The sequence below is a fragment of the Panthera tigris genome, chromosome A1 (genome assembly GCF_018350195.1).
Source record: "Panthera tigris isolate Pti1 chromosome A1, P.tigris_Pti1_mat1.1, whole genome shotgun sequence".
NCBI classification, from domain to species: domain Eukaryota; kingdom Metazoa; phylum Chordata; class Mammalia; order Carnivora; family Felidae; genus Panthera; species Panthera tigris.
Window position 1 is genome coordinate 2,581,321 of NC_056660.1, and position 16,997 is coordinate 2,598,317.

The window sequence follows — 16,997 nt, forward strand, 5'->3', positions numbered from 1 at the left end:
TTTTTTTGGCTATGTAAACAAGTCTTTTATTGCCCTATGAATACTTGATGAGTGGTCAACAGAATGAAACCCATATGAAGCTTTCATCAAGAGGCATCTCCAAGCAGCTTCTGACTAACTGCAGCCTCTGGGACACCGGGGACACAGCAAAGCCAAAGACCCACAGGCTGAAGATAAGTAAATTACAAACGCTTTTAGCAAGTCACCTGCCCTCAGTTTTGAATGTTTCACAATGTTCGTCTACGTATGAAGAGAAACATCTCTCCATAATTCCCCATGTGATGAGGGCTACTTTCCTTCTAGCTAATGGAATGTAACCCTGATTCCTCTATCGTTAACCGCTCTGTCTCTGGAATACCAATGTTTTGATGAGAGAGAAAAAGGACCCTCTTCTGTTTGATTGTTTTCTTTTAAATTAAAAGTAGCAATAAATCTAGCTCAACCAAAATAACTGCTGAACATTTCATATTAACACAGCAGTGAAGATGAACTTGGGCAGTGCATGATAAATGTTTCTCTGTGCTTAGATTGGAATGCCTCCAAACCCTTAAACTCCCACACCAATTTGGAAAGGCCTACCTGAGGTTTTTATATCCTTAGCCCGAAGATTCATTTTTCATTTAAAGATTGAGCTCCGAGGTTTCAAGGACAGCCATGCTATACTTTGGTAGAAAGTACACAGAGATAATGTTGGAATGAGAAACTTTTTTTTTTTTTAAACCTGGTAAATACATTATTTGTCTTCCAAATCTAACTGGTGTGTGCTTTTCTGTGTTGTCTATAGTTTAATTATAAATCTATAAGCCTACGTTTCATAAAGTAAGACACAAAGCAATGGGTGATCTCTTTAGTAAGTGCGTACCTACTATGCGGTGGCTTAAGAACAGATGTGACATAATTCTGATCCTTCCACTGCTATCTTGTTTAAGAAGGCGGTGCATGAAATGATGATATCAGACAGCCCACGTCTGAACCTGACCAGCCAGTTGAATGCTGTCCGCTTTCTTGTGCAGAGGCTACGGTAGTCAGGGATGCTTTCTGGAGGAGGTGAGACCTGAACAGGTGCATGGGCAATGGATCGAGCTGGGAGGCAGACCAACTGATGATGCGAAAGTGAAGCTGGTTGGTGGACCTCTGTTTGAGGTAGTCATCACTTGTTTCACTTTGGGCTCAAAAGCGCCCCAGATGCTAGATGGTGTGGAGATCTTGTCCTCAAGAGTTTTGCTCACTGTAGTTGGGGGGTGAAGTTGAGGGATGGCCAATTCAGACCCGGGAGATGAGCTCTTCTTCCTCAAATCTCACATTTGCTATGAACTTGCCCGCACTCCACCCTTGTTCAGCCTTCCTGTTTACTGGACAATCCCCCCTCACCCTCCGGTCTCACTTCACATGTTTCATCTTTAGGGATGCATTTTCTGACGTGTCTGGAAAGGTAAAAATCAACTCCCCTCTTATAAGTGTTCATAATCTCTTGTATTTTCATTTGTAGCTGTGGTCACAGCCTATTTATTTATTTATTTTTATTTTATTTTTTATTTTTAAAAATTTACATCCAAATTAGTTAGCATAGAGTGCCACAATGATTTCAGGAGTAGATTCCTCAGTGTCCCTTACCCATTTAGCCCATCCCCCCTCCCACAACCCCTCTCATAACCCTCAGTTTGTTCTCCATATTTATGAGTCTCTTCTGTTTTGTCCCCCTCCTTGTTTTTATATTACTTTTGTTTCCCTTCCCTTATGTTCATCTGTTTTGTCTCTTAAAGGCCTCATATGAGTGAAGTCATATGATTTTTGCCTTTCTCTGACTGACTAATTTCACTTAACATAATACCCTCCAGTTCCATCCATGTAGCTGCAAATGGCAAGATTTCACTCTTTTTGATTGCTGAGTAATACTCCATTGTATATATATCCCACATCTTCTTTATCCATTCATCCATCGATGGGCATTTGGGCTCTTTCCTTACTTTGGCTATTGTCGATAGTGCTGCTATAAACACGGGGGTGCCTGTGTCCCTTCGAAACAGCACACCTGCATCCCTTGGGTAAATACCAGGTAGTGCAATTGCTTGGTTGTAGGGTAGTTCGCCTTTTAGCTTTTTGAGGAACCTCCATACCGTTTTCCAGAGTGGCTGACCAGCTTGCGTTCCCACCAACAATGCAAAAGAGATCCTCTTTCTCCGCATCCTCGCCAACATCTGTTGTTGCCTGAGTTGTCAATGTTAGCCATTCTGACAGGTGTCAGGTGGTATCTCATTGTGGTTTTGATTTGTATTTCCCTGATGATGAGTGATATTTATTTATTTATTTATTTACTTATTTATTCATTCATTCATTCAAATTGAGGTATAGTTGGCATATAACATTATATTAGTTTCAGGTGCACTAACTACATCATGATTTGAAATTGTATCATGAAACCGTCACCACAATAAGTCTAGTTAACATTGTCACCACACATAGTCACAGCTTTTGTTTTTTCCTTATCTAAAAAAAGTGTTTTTAAAGTTTATTTACTTTGAGACAGTGAGAGAGAGTATACGAGCAAGGGAGGGGCAGAGAGAGAGGGAGAGAGAGAGAATCCCAAGCAGATTCCACACAACAGTGAGGAGCCCGATGGGGGAGGCTCAAACTCATGAACCGCGAGATCATGACCTGAGTTGAAACCAAGAGTCGGAAGCTTAACCGACTGAGCCACCTTTTTTCCTTGTAATACGCTCTTTTGAGATCGACTTAGCCACTTTCAAATATGAAACACCGTATTATTAACTATAGTCATCATGCTATACATCCTCGTGACTTGTTTATTTTATAACTGGAAGTTTGCACCTTTTGACCCCCTTCACCCATTTTCCCACCCCCGTCACAACTTCATTTTGGTTTGTGTGATTATTTAATTGTCTACGTAACCCCTGATAGTCCTGAACTCCATGAGGCCAGAGACTGCTGTCCGGTGTCGTGAGCCTTACATTTCGAGTGCTAGCATCTAGTACCTAGTACTTGGCATATAGTAAGAGATCAACGAATATTTGACGAATAAATACTGTTGGAGCAAACAGGTGGATTCCTAGTGGATGCTATTCATGTGTGGGTTAACCTCTTCATAATTCTCATACTCATTACCTACCCAGACTCCTTGGGGGTCACCTTTATCCACCTTTCATGTTGTTGTGACTCCCCATAGGCTCCTCAGTGCTTTCGTTGTTTGTGTTTTTGCCCTTTTTCATGAAAACAGTTGCTCATGCCGCAGGAGTAAGCCCCCAAAACACAAATCTGATCGTGCTCCTCTCCACTGAAGGTGAAAACATCCTCCTCCCACGTGGTGAGCTGCTACCAGCTCCACCCCGAGCGCCTGACCCTGTCCCCTCACACCCTCTACAGTGCGTCCTGAGCTCTCTGAGGTGTCTCACACTCTGATTTTCACATGCGATCCTTCTAGGCAGATATACCTTTGCCCCCTGTCTTTTATCTGGAAAAGTCATACTCATTCTCAAGACCCAACCCAAATAGTTCCCTCCATGAAGACTTCTCTCGAATCAGCTCGATGGCTCCTCCATTCCTGTGGTTTCTCCAACCGTGCCTGGTCGTTCTACTTTTCGCTCTTGCCACACTGTGCCGTAATCATTACCCTACGTGTCTATCTCACTTGCTAGGTTGAGTTTCTGGAGGCACAGAGCATGCCAGTCACGTAATCACTCCCATTTTGTCCCTATCACTGAATACAGTGTCTGTCACCGTAAATATTTTGAATGAACGAATGGATGAAAGGAAGTTTCTTTTACTGGTCTTATCCACATCTTAGGAATTGACTAATCTTTCTTTACAGGGGTATAAGCTCCTCTCTAAAATTACATCCCAAGCTTTTGGAGGCAGAAACAGTTTCTTACATTCTCCTCATTATCACTTCGTGCTAATGGCACATAATAAGAATGCACTATTTGCTGATTGATTGAACACTTGAAAGCCATCCCTTTTAACATCTATTTTGGTGCATACAAAAATAATTCTGGCTTATAATAATATTGTTAGAAAAATATCAGGAAATATAATTTCTCACATCAACTTGTGGAAAATGTCACTTTACTTATTTCCTTGTTTATTTATAAAGTTTATTTATTTATTTTGAAACAGAGAGAGAGTGAACACAAACAGGGGAGGAGTAGAGAAAGAATTCCAAGCAGGCTCCGCACCATCAGCACAGAGCTAGACGTGGGGCTCGAACTCACAAACCGTTGAGATCCTGATCTGAGCCAACGGAGCCACCCAGGTGCCCCAGAAAATGTCGTTTTAAATGATACATCTCCAATTCTCCTTTTGAGAGTTTGCTTCTTGAAAGAAGAGAATGTAATGTACAACGTTACAACTGAAGGTTTTGAAAGTTTTATTTTTGAAAATATTTTATTCCAATTAATAAAATTTCCTCTGCAAGTTCATGATTTTTTTTTCTAGAACATGAATTAGAGATTTAGTACCAGATCATTGTAATGAACTTTGAGAGTTCATGTTTTGCAATTCGGAATGGTTAAGTATATTTGATAAAGGCACCTATCACTGAGAGTCCAAAAAAAAAATGTATTAAGAATCCTTAGAGTGGGAACCGAGTTGAGCGGGGATTGTGGGAAACTGCTTAGACCGTTAAGGTCCCGAGTGTGATCCCAGACCAGCAACATCAGTATCGCCTCTATTCTGGTTAGAAATGCACATTCTCAGGTCCCATCTTGGATCTCCTGAATCAAGAATGCTGGGGGTGAGGTCCAGCAACCTGAGTTTTAAAAACCTCCAGGAGATTATGGTGCATTCTAGAGTTTGAAAACTACAGCTTTGGTCGAAACTTTTCCCCAATTCAGTGACCTTCCTTCCTTCCTTCCTTTCTTTTCTTTCTATCTTAAATTTTTTAAAATGTTTATTTTTCAGAGAGAGAGAGACAGAGTGTGAGCAAGGGAGGGGCAGAGAGAGAGAGGGAGGCATAGAATCTGAAGCAGGCTCCAGGCTCTGAGCTGTCAGTGCAGAGCCTGGTGTGGGGCTCGAAGTCACCACACGAGAAGTCATGACCTGAGCTGAAGTCAAACCCTTAACTGACCGAGCCACCCAGGTGCCCCGAATGACTTCCTTTTCTTAACAGAAGGCCATTCAACCTCTGCTTGGCTTCTTCCATTAGGTAGAGACCTTATCTCCCAACGAGGAAGCACATCATACTTTGGAACTGGTAAAACATTCTTTTAGTTTTGATCGGTAAGATATTCTGCCGACTTCTTGTAACTTCCATTCTCTGAGCTATGGTGTACTTTCTGGAGCTCTCTAAACTAAAAAAATTGCTCTCCACGGCACTGCCCAGAGCGTCCGTGCCCCTCTCTGCATCCGTTCCCGGGGGAAACACTCCTCAGTCTACCCAGCAATCCACACAGGTCATCTATCCGTCATGCCCCCGATGTAGTTCTGTTTGTCCCGATTCTCTCTGGCATCCTAGATTTGGGCCGAACAGATCGGACGCAGTGTTTCTATCCACATGGTTGAAAAGCATGTTCATTGTTTTGGTCCACCGTGTTATAATTTTGAGGCACATTGCTCTTCAAGTAAAACAGAAACGGACAGGGGAAAAACCATTCTATGTTTCTTTGACATGAGCTGCAGTTATCGGTACTTGGGCGTTTGCCTTCTGGTACTGTTCGTTTTATTTTTCAAGGTAGTTTTGCTTTTATTAAAGTATCGTTTGCAGAGTGGGTTTATTCATTTCTAAATCTTTAATGGGAAGGTGAAAGAAAATCACCACGTGGACAGATTTAGAAAGCAAAGTTATTGCCATGGGAATTTCCTTCCCATTTTCAAGTTGGCCGTGCTTGCTTTTAAGCTTCTTGGGATATACAATTAAGTTTATTGACCTCAGTAAATTCCACTGTAGGTATACATTAAGTTACAAGATGGGGAGAAATATTCAAATAGAATGATTTAAAAAATATTTCACTTCTCCCATTATCTTTGAACGTTTTCCCGCTACTTTGCTTTAAAACAAATGGGCTCCTCTCTGTATTTCTGGTTCACATATACATATGAAGATATTGCTTTTTTAAGCTTTATGGAAGTATGATCGACAAATTAAGTTTTAATATATTTAAAGTGTACGGGGCGCCTGGGTAGCTCAGTCGGTTGAGCGGCCGACTTCGGCTCAGGTCACGATCTCGCGGTCCGTGGGTTGGAGCCCCGCGTTGGGCTCCGTGCTGACCGCTCGGAGCCTGGAGCCAGCTTCGGAGTCTGGGTCTCCCTCTCTCTCTGGCCCTCCCCCACTCTCACTTTGTCTCACTCTGTCTCTCAAAAATAAATGTAAAAAATAATTTCTAAAAACAAATAAAGTGTAAAATATAACAATTTGACATCGGTATGCATTGTGAAAGAATTTCCACCATGGAGTTAATTTGCACACCTATCACCTCACACATTTATTTATTAAAAAATTTTTTTAAATGTTTTTATTTATTTTTGAGACAGAGGGAGACAGAGCATGAGCGGGAGAGGGGCAGAGAGAGACAGAGACAGCATCTGAAGCGGGCTCCAGGCTCTGAGCTGTCAGTACAGAGCCCGACGCGGGGCTCAAACTCACAGACTTGGAGATCACGACCTGAGCTGAAGTCGGACGCTCAGCCGACGCAGCCACCCGGGCTCCCCACATCTATTTATTTTTACTGTTATTTTTTTGGTGAGAAGACTTAAGTTTTACTCTCTTAGAACATTTTGATTACACAATGCAGTGTTGTCAACTGTAGTCACCATGTTACGCACTAGATCCTCGGATCTTACCCATCTTGTAACTGAAAGTTGGAACACTTTTCCAGCCTCTATTTCCCAGCCCTCAGACCCTGGCAACCACCATTCTAGTCTGTTGCTATCCATCGGGCTTTTCCTTCTCTCTCTCTCTCTTAAAGATGCCACATACAAACGACACCATGCAGGATTTGTCCTCCTCTGTCCGGCTTATTTCAATTTGCGTAGGTTCATCAATTGTTTTCACAGATGGCAGGATTTCTGTCTTTTTCATAGCTGAATAGTATTTCATTGTGTGCATATACCACATCATTTTTATCCTTTTTTTTTTTTTTTTTTTGGGTGGACACTTAGGTTGTTTTCATGTCTTAGCTAGTGTGATGCTGTTGCAGTAGATGTGAGAGCCTAGGTTGCTTTCGGATAGCTGCTTTCATTCCTTTTGATACATACCCAGAAGTAGGATTGCCAGATAAGAAGGTAGTTCTATTTTTAATTTTTGAAGGAAACTCCATACTGATTCCTAGGGCGGCTGGACCAATGTACCTTTCTGTCAACAGTGTGTAAGGATTCTCTTTTCTCCATATCCTTTCCATTACTTTTTACCTCTTGTTTTTTAATTTTTTAAAAATGTTTTTGGTAATAGACATCCTAACAGGTGTGAAATGATATCTAATTGTGATTTTGATTTTATTTCCCTGATGATTAAAGTGATGTTGAGCATTTTTTCATGTACCTGGGCCATGTGTATGTTTTCTTTGGAGGAATGTCTGTTCCTGTCCTTCGTCCATTTTTATTTTTGTTTTTTTAAGTTTATTTATTTATTTTGAGAGAGACAGAGACAGCATGAGTGGGGAGGGGCAGGCAGAGAAGGAGAGAGAGAGAATCCCAAGCAGGCCCTGTACTGCCTGGACAGAGCCCCACGTGGGGCTCAAACTCATGAACTGTGAGATCATGAGCTGAGCCAAAAGCAAGAGTCGGATGCTCAACCGACCAAACCACCCAGGTGCCCCTTTTTCCTATTTTTAAATTGAATATTGTTTTTGCTCTTGAGTTATGTGAGTTCCTTGTATATTTTATATATTAACCCCTTACCAGATATGTGATTTGCAAACATGTTTTTCCAGTTGGTAGGCTGCCTTTTCATTTTGTTGATGGTTCCCTTTACTGCATAGAAGCTTCTTAGTTTGGTCTAGTCTCATTTGTTTACTTTTGCTTCTGTTACCTTTACTTTTGGTGTCAAATCCAAAAAATTATTGTCAAAACCAGTGTCAAGGGGCCTACCTCCTATGTATTCTTCTAAGAGTTTTATGGCTGCAGGTCTTAAGTTCAAGTCTTTGAACCATTTGGAATTGGTTTTTGTGTAGAATAAAGTAAGAGTAAAGTTTCCTTGTTTTGCATATGGATATCCAGTGTTCCCAACAGTCTCTTTATTAAAGAGATTATCCTTTTCCTCACTGTAGAGTCTTGGATCCTTTATCATGAATTAATTGATATATGCATGAGTTTTTTTTCTGGGCTCTCTATTCTGTTCCATTAATCTACACATCTGTAATATTGTTTGACATCAGAAAGTGTGATACCTCAAGCTTTGTTTTTCTTTCTCAAGATTCCTTTGGTTATTTGGAGTCTTTTGCTGTTCCATACAAATTTTAGGATTGGTCTTTTTATTTCTGTGAGAGATGTCATTGGAATTTTGATAGGGATTGAACTGAATCTGTAGATTGCTTTGGGTAGTATGGACATTCTAACAGTATCAGTTCTTCTGATCCATGAGCATGGGATGTCTTTCCATTTATTTTTGTCCACTTCAGTTTCTTTCATCAGTGTCTTATAGTTTTCAGTGTATAGATCTTTTACTTCACCAGTTAAATTTATTCTTTTTGGTGCAATTATAAATTGGATAGTTTTAATTTCCCTTTCTGATAGTTCATTATTAGTGTACAAAAAAGCAACTTATTTTTGTATATTGATTTTGTGTCATGCAAATGTACTGAATTTATTAGTTCTAACAGTTTTTTTGGTGAAGTCTTTGGATTTTTCTAAAGACCAAAGTTTTCACCTGTAACCAGAGGCAATTTTATTTCTTCTTTTCCTCTTTGGATGCTTTTTAAAAAAATTTTCTTTTTCATGCCTAATTCTTCTGGCTAAGACTTCCAGAATAAAAGTGTAATAAAAGTGGCAAGTGTCTTGTTCCTGATTGTAGAGGAAAGATTTCAGCGCTTCATTGTTGAATATGGTGTTAATTGTGGGCTTGTCATAGATGCCTTTATTACGTTGCAGTACATTCCTTCTATACCTACTTTGTTGGAGGTTTTTTTTTTAATCATGAAAGGGTTTGAAATTTGTCATATCTTTTTTCTGCATCTACACAGATGGTCATGTGGTTTTCATCCTTCTCTTTGTTAATGTGGTATATCACATTGATGTATTTGTGTATGTTGATTCATTTTTGAATTCCAGGAATAAATACCACTTGATAGTGGTGTATGATCCTTTCAGTGTATTGTTGCATTTGGTTTGCTAATATTTTCTTGAGATTATCTGCATTTATGTTCATCAGGGATATTGGCTTATAATTTTCTTTTCTTGCAGTGTCCTTGTTTGGCTTTGATATCATGGTAATGCTGGCCTCAGAAAATGAGTTTGGAAGTATTCCCTCCTCTTCTATTTTTTGGATGAGTTTGAGAAAGATTGGTATTAATTCTAAATTAGATGTTTTGTGAAATTCACCAATGAAACCATCTGGTTGGGACTTTTGTTCATTGGGAATTTTTTGGTTATTGATTCAACCTCCTTACTAGTAATTAGTCTGTTCAGATTTTCTATGTCTTCATGATTCTGTCTTGGTAGGTTGTATGTTCCTAGGAATGCATCCATTTCTTTTAGGTTGACCAATTGTTGGCTTATAATTGTTCATTGTACGTATTTTTGGATGGCAGTTTTTATCTTTCAGCGCTTTGAACACATCATGGCACTCCCTTCTGGCTTGGGAAGTTTTTGCCTAAATATCTGCTAATAGTTTTATGAGGGTTTCCTTGTATGTATCAAGTTGCTTTTCTCTTGCTACTTTTAAGATTCTCTTTGTCTTTAACTTTTGACAAGTTAATTGTAATGTGTCTTGGTGTGGATGTCTTTAGATTTATCTCATTTGGAACTTTCTGAGCTTTCTAGATCTGGATGTCTGTTTAGGTTAAGGAGCTTTTCAGCCATTATTTCTTTGAACAAATATTTGTTATTTATAAATATTTTTAATATTTTGAAATTCTCACTTTGTTCATGCACTGCTCTCCTCACTGGGCAATCATCTTTATGACCATTATTGGAATTCTTTATCAGATAATGCACTTATATCCATTTCATTAAGATTGGTTTCTGGAAATGGATCTTGGCCTTTTGTTTGGAATGTATTTCCCTGTTTCTTCATTTTCCTTGACACTCTGCGTTGGTTTTTCTGCATTAGATGAAACAGCCACGTCCCCCGTCTTGACAGACTGGTCTCATATAGGAGATCAACCTTGTCAGCCTGGTAATAAGCTCCCTGTTGTCTCTCAAACCTTTGTGATTATCAACACCGTCGTCATTGTTCCCAGTAACTCCCAGTAGTTGAGAATGTTCCAAGGCCCATCAGTGTCCCAAAGGGGAGTCACAGTTGGCACCTAGGTGTAGGCTTACTAGGTAGGAGCATCTCCCTCTGGCTACAGCTGGGAGATTGCATATTTAAATTTCTTTCAGGGAGAAACTGGGAGAGGGACACTTTTGCCTACTCCCTCTGCACTGAGCCTGGGTATATAGCCACTGGCAGGGGTGGGGCAATTCTGTGCCCATTTAAAAACTGCTTTTTTTGTTTGATATAGTCTTGTGGAACTTATGAATGCAAAGCTCATTAGCTATCAGAGTTGGTTGTTAGGGGGGCCTATCCTACCCAGGACAGCTATAAAAGCTGGAATTCCAGACATGTATGCAACCTCTTTCCAGAGGGATGTTGGTGTTGGTTTTATTGTTGGAGTGAGTTGGAGAAAGAAGATGGTGGAAGTGTCCACTGGCTTCCCTGGGTTCTAGGAAGATGTGTGCTCTAGATGTGTGCTAATTAGGAGCCAGGCTCTAAGATAGCAGCTTGTCAACATATAGTCAAGCCCCTTCCAAGCAGACATTTTTGCCTGCTTCTTCTGCACTGAGTCTTGGGGGGGATAGTGATGGGGATTGTTAAGTACTACTCCTTTGCTACAGTCTAGTGGGACTTATGGATGCAAGCCGGACTGGCTTTCAGAGCTAGATGTTTTGGCAGCCTGTCCACGGGGTGAGAACCTTAAAAGGTGGGGCACTAGAAACTATGGTCCAAACCCTTTGCTCCTCAGGGAGATGCTGGGGATTGGAGATTCTGTGCTGATTTTATGGCCCATGATTTTATGGCATTCTGCCAGGAAAGGGGTTTATGGCGAGAATGTGTCTCAGTCTTCTCTATGCATTTTGATACAGGCATTTTTCTCATTCACCCAACAGGTAGGAGTCACCACGGATGTCTCTGAGACAATCGCTCCATGGGTAGCTACATATTTGGTGCACCTCCGGGAGCTGGTAAGTTTATGTTTTGAACCTGGTTGAAGCACTATGTGATTTCCCTTAGTGTATCTGATATTGTTGTTTTGGGCTCATTTGTTCCAGTCTATTGAGATCTTCTAAATCTCGACTCTGCTATACAACGTATCGCCTACTGGCTTGAGAATTGTGTTTTCTGTTTCCTCTTCTCCTTCTTCTTCTTCTTCTTTTTAAATAGAAATGTCCACCAAGTCAGGCCCATGAGCTAACACTTGAGCATATCACTGGGAATTCAAATCAACCTGACTTTGTTAATTTAAAGTCTTTGGCAATTCAATCAGAAATCTACAAAGCTTTATTTTTAATTTTCTAATTTTTATTCCTACCCACAAAAAATACTACAAGAGACTTGCTAAATACCGGATTGAAATGAAGAAACCAAGTGTCTATGGCATACTTCTGCTTCACCACTAGCTGCTCTGACAATCTTAGCCAATAAGTAGCAGTGGGGATCATTGTCAAAGTGCGCTCTTAGTGAATCAGTGCTGATTCTTAGTGATAAGAGCCTCCTTTTGAAAGTGTTTACAGGCCTACATTTAATAATTTATTCAAGGATTTTTCTGGAGATTGACATTCGCTCTCGAATTATAATTTTTTGCCATTTTCCTTTAGCCTTTTCCCTCGTGTTTGGAAGGCAGGACATTTCTCGTTTCTCATTTTTTCACATTCTCTGTTGAAATACAATGGCTCTGTAGTATCACATTAAAAAAAATGTTTATTTATTTTGAGAGAGAGAGAGAGAGAGAGAGAGAGTGTGAGTTTGCGTGCAAGTGGGGGTGGGGCAGAGAAAGGAAGAGAAAGAGAGGGAGACAGAATCCCAAGCACTGACAGTGAACAGCCTGGCAAGCTAACCTTGAAATCATGACCTGAGCCGAAATCAAGGCTGCTTAACTGACTGAACCACCCAGGTGCACCTATATTTGCACATTCTTTTAGTATTTTTTTTTTAATGCTTATTTATTTTTGAGACAGAGAGAGACAGAGCATGAGCAGGGGAGGGGCAGAGAGAGGGAGACACAGAATCTGAAACAGGCTCCAGGCTCTGAGCTGTCAGCACAGAGCCCGATGCAGGGCTCGAACTCACGGACTGTGAGATCATGACCTGAGCCGAAGTCGGTGGCTTAACTGACTGAGCCAACCAGGTGCCCCTCTTTTAGTATTTTGAATGTGATCCATTTGGACTTAGAGACCTAAATTCATCTAAGTGATGAGGTTATTTCTAACTATTGTTATTTATTTTGGCTTTTAGTTCCTTGAGGCATTTTTATTTTGCTTTTTCAATTTTAAGACCCTCCTCTATGAGGGTTCAGAAACTTATCTGTTTTACTCATTATTATTCCATGGTGCCCATAACAGGCTCTTACTAAACACTTGTTAAATAAATGAATGAAAATTAAATCATACACAGACTCTTGTTACTAGACTTGTAACCCAATGAAGACTGTTACAGGTATGGATCACTTGTAATTCTCAGTTCAAACATGTATTATTTTACTTTTTTTTTTGTTTTTGGTTTTCTATTGTTTTGTTTTTACTTGCTTTAAAATAAATTGGTTCACATAAAAATCCTGTTAATGCTTTAAAATGCAAACTTTACTTCTAAACCAAATTTATTTTCGTTAACAATATTGTTAAATGTTTATTTCCAGTAAGAATATCATCATTAAACACGTTCTCAAGGTTGGAGTTTTTTCCCTTATAAAATCTGGATCTGTGACATAAAAAAATTCATCAGAATGATTATAATATGCTTCTAATCATGTGCCTCTTAGTCACTGGCATTCAACAAGAAGAATGATCTGTATCATCATGAAATCAGATGCTTTGTTCAATCAGATATGTGCTCATTCTTTGCTTATATGAATGGGCGATAACCTTTGTTTTTCATAGATCAAGAATGTCACTTTGATTCAAAGTTATTTACAATAATACCTTTTTTTTTTATTAGCACCTGCATCCTTAAACCGGTGGCAAGATGGAAAACACAGACGTTACAGATTGAAATGCAAGAGAACCTATACTTAGAAGACTTAAAGATTTGCACCTGGAAAACAAAACAAAACAAAACAAATGACTGTCTTGCATAGTCAGATAAAATAAAGAGAATTACAGATGTTACTTGTGACACTGATGTTTTCCCCAAGGATGCCCGGGGGTAGGGTGGGGTAGGATGGAGACTCATCTAGAATGAGCCCTACAAAATATTGATGGGGGAATACATTTAAGATTTTCTTTTATCTCATTTCATTAAAAAGGAATAAAAATACTTTTCTTTCAAAGTATTGATTCTACAGCCTGGGCCAGTGGGTGAACTATGCATTAGGCAAGGTGAGTGACAACACAACCACCATCTGGAAACGGGAACATTGAGAAGAGGGCAAGAGGGTCAAGCTGTGGGGATAAAGAAAAAAAAAAAAAGTGAGAATAAACTGAATACATAAATTTCACATCGGAATATGAGGGTGAGGGAGAAGGGAAGTCAGGAAGAAGGAAGAGAGCGAATGAGCCAGAATGGCCTGCGTTCAGTAGACGCAGCTCGAGCCCTAGCGCTCGGAAAAGTTGGTGGTTGAGTCTGTTGCACATAGACATCAGGTTCCCTTCCAGCCACTCCTAGGAGCCAACCTCCACCTGAAATACGCCAGAGTGGGGGACGCAGGGGCGTGACCTGAACGCTCAGGGAAAGCGGGTCAGTGTTCTCATCACGTGGTTGCCACCCTTCTTGGTTTGACGTGGAGTTTCTGTTGGGTAGAACAATCCACTCTGAAGCTAAGGAAGATATTGCAGAAGATGATTTTCTTTCGCTCGAATTGGATGGGACCTGTTGTTAAATTGACTTCTAAATGACATGAATAAAACATTTGGTTGAGACTTACCCTATAAAGCTTCAGCAAATTCTCCACTTCCCAGCACATGGTTTCCAAAGTCTTGCTTTTCCAGGCCTGGTGGGGTACGTATTCTTTCTGCTGCAGAACCCCGTCCTTTTGCGATGACAAGGGCAAGGAAATGCCTCCCACAGACCCACGGAGCTGGAGCAAGGGCTGGTGTGGGGTCAGGCATCCAGGATTGTCCCCAGGCATGATACCTCTGTTTCTGGCTTGCCATTCTATATTGGGAGCAGTTTCTGAAACTTGGAGAGTTGACTCTTCTGGAAGCATTTTTTCAGGCATTTTTTTTTTCCTTAACACATACTTCAATTAAAAAGGCATTGATCTATTACTTTTTTCCCTTTCTCGTGCTGTAGTATTGATTTAATTTTTACTTTTTATTTAATTTTATTATTTTTATGGAGCTGTGTTCTTGCCTAGTGCTCATCTCCTCTCTGTTTTGGTGGAAGTCAAACCACCGTTGGCCTAGGGGCTGAAAATGCCCTCTGGGGCCCTCCCCAACCTTCATCTCCAGCTAGTGAGAGAGGGCATTTCTGCTTCTGGCTGCAGGTTCCCAAACCTGTCCTTTGCTTTTCCCAGCCCCCCAAAAGGTGGACTTTCCAGGAGTAGCACAAGACCTCTGAGAAGGAGCAGTTGAATTGGGACAAGTAAACTTTAAGTGGAAGAAGCTGGGGCAGCTGTGATATCAGGAGAGTAAAAGGTGAGGTAAAAATTTTCAAAAATTCTGCTGTTTTATGTAAGTGTCAGAATTTGACAAGTCTGGGAAAAGTTACGCATTCAAAAAACATGTTAGTACGATATCATACAGTGGAGTTTTCTTGCATGCAATTTCAGGTAAGGTTCCTGACAGCATTTGGGATAGGAAAACAAAGAGGCTTCCATTATGAGCGTTTCAGCTCACATTTAACAGTAAAGGAACTTCTTAGATTATTTTCTGTCCTGAGTATGTGTTCCCTTCTAAAAATAACTGTTTGTTCTTTTTCTATTCAGTCTACGAGTTGTTTAATTAGATATGTACATCACGCAAAGGAAATCTCTTTGGTATCATTGAACTATGTGGTGGACCCAATTAACTTAGATGAACCGAAATAGCACCTTTTTGGTATGAAGCACAATTGCAAAAATCATTAGTTAATATTAATATTAGCAATAATGTTCATATTAACAACAAACAGGTTTATATTACTATATTTAGAAGGCCGACAATAGTCTTGGCATAGCAGATCTCTTTTAAACAAATTTTATGTTGTGACGCTTCATAAAGCACAAAGATGTCTACTGGGATCAAAACCTGAGCAAATGGGTTCCTGGGACAGCAGCAGATACAGTCTGCAAAGATTCAGAGTCTACTCCCAGAATCCCACCTTAAGACCTTAAGAGCTTAATCTTTTTCGGCCCCCTTTTCCACATCTTGCCAGTCCTTAAGGTATCGTGTGGCCCTGAATGCCATGATTCTATGAATTCTTGACTTAACTCAAAGTTTATGAGGTGGTGTTGCCCACAGACTCATTCTTTTCCAGGTTAGTGGAGCTGGTGGAAGGAGGAATGTCTGTTTGCTTGACTTTCGCCTCTACTAAACTGTAAGCTGCTTGAGGACAGGGTCTGTGCTTGCCCGTCATCATGTCTCTAGCATCCAACAGACAGGGCCTCAAAGAATAATGGCGGAATGAGTGAGTGGATCGCTTGTAATTGAGGGCAGGGGGGCCAGAAGCGACGTTATGAGGAAAAGTCTCATGTGACAATGAGGGTGTGCTGCTGTTTCTGGCTAGAAAATGCTCCTGCTTATTTTCTTTTTTTTAAAGATGGACTTTTACTGGCTGGAGACTTAGATCCAAAGAGAATATTAATCTGAAAGTAACCAAGTGTGAGTTTTATAGGCTCTGGACCACTCCGGACCCAGCTGTTTCTTTTTAATGAGGATAGCTTTTTCATCACTCCCCCATTCTCTGGCAGAGGGGTTGGTGCATTCTGATATCCTCTTGGAAAGTGAAGGCCTTTCTTTGTTATTCTTTCCTCACTTTAGAAGACATTGAGTTTTATTTAAAGAGCTAAGTCTCCCGTAACATTTTATTAGCAGCCTGAGCAGAGTCCTTATCATTCTCCGCTGAAATCTGTAACCTCTCTAACAGTCCAGTTAAAGTGTTTGTATGTCCATTGGCCTCTCTGGTTGTCCCAGTTCATAATGTCTTCCTCTTCTGAATTTCTGTCATACTTGTGACGATGGTACTCTCGTCAGTGGCTCACCACAGGCACATCTGAGGTAGGTCCCATCCTTTTTGCAAGACCCAATCTGCTCCAGGGCAGACACTGGCTTTTCCATATGTCTTCTAGTGCTGTGCACTGCCCCTTTCACACTGTCTTAACAGATACTTGCTGAGCTTGTGAATGAACATGCACGAGTGAACAATGTCTAGAAAATTTTAGAAATGGAGCTAGTCCCATTTCATTATTCCGGGCAAGTCATAGACTTTTAGAGGTGTCAGGAGTCTGAGCGCTTCTATAATCCAAGTCCCCCATTGGATATTCTAGCTTTATTTCTTAGAACATCCTCTCTGTGTGGCACATTCTATGAGTTCAACACGACTTCAAAGAGGTGAGAAGTTTTCAATAGCACCAAGACTTGTAGTTGCAAATGCTTTGTTTAGAAAGTAGAATGGGAGCCCACTTCCGTGGGATGGAAAGTAGCAGTCAAAGGCTTACTCAATGTGGATCATTTTAAATATGGAGGGATCTGTACCTCAATTCTGTAGTGGTGTGGTC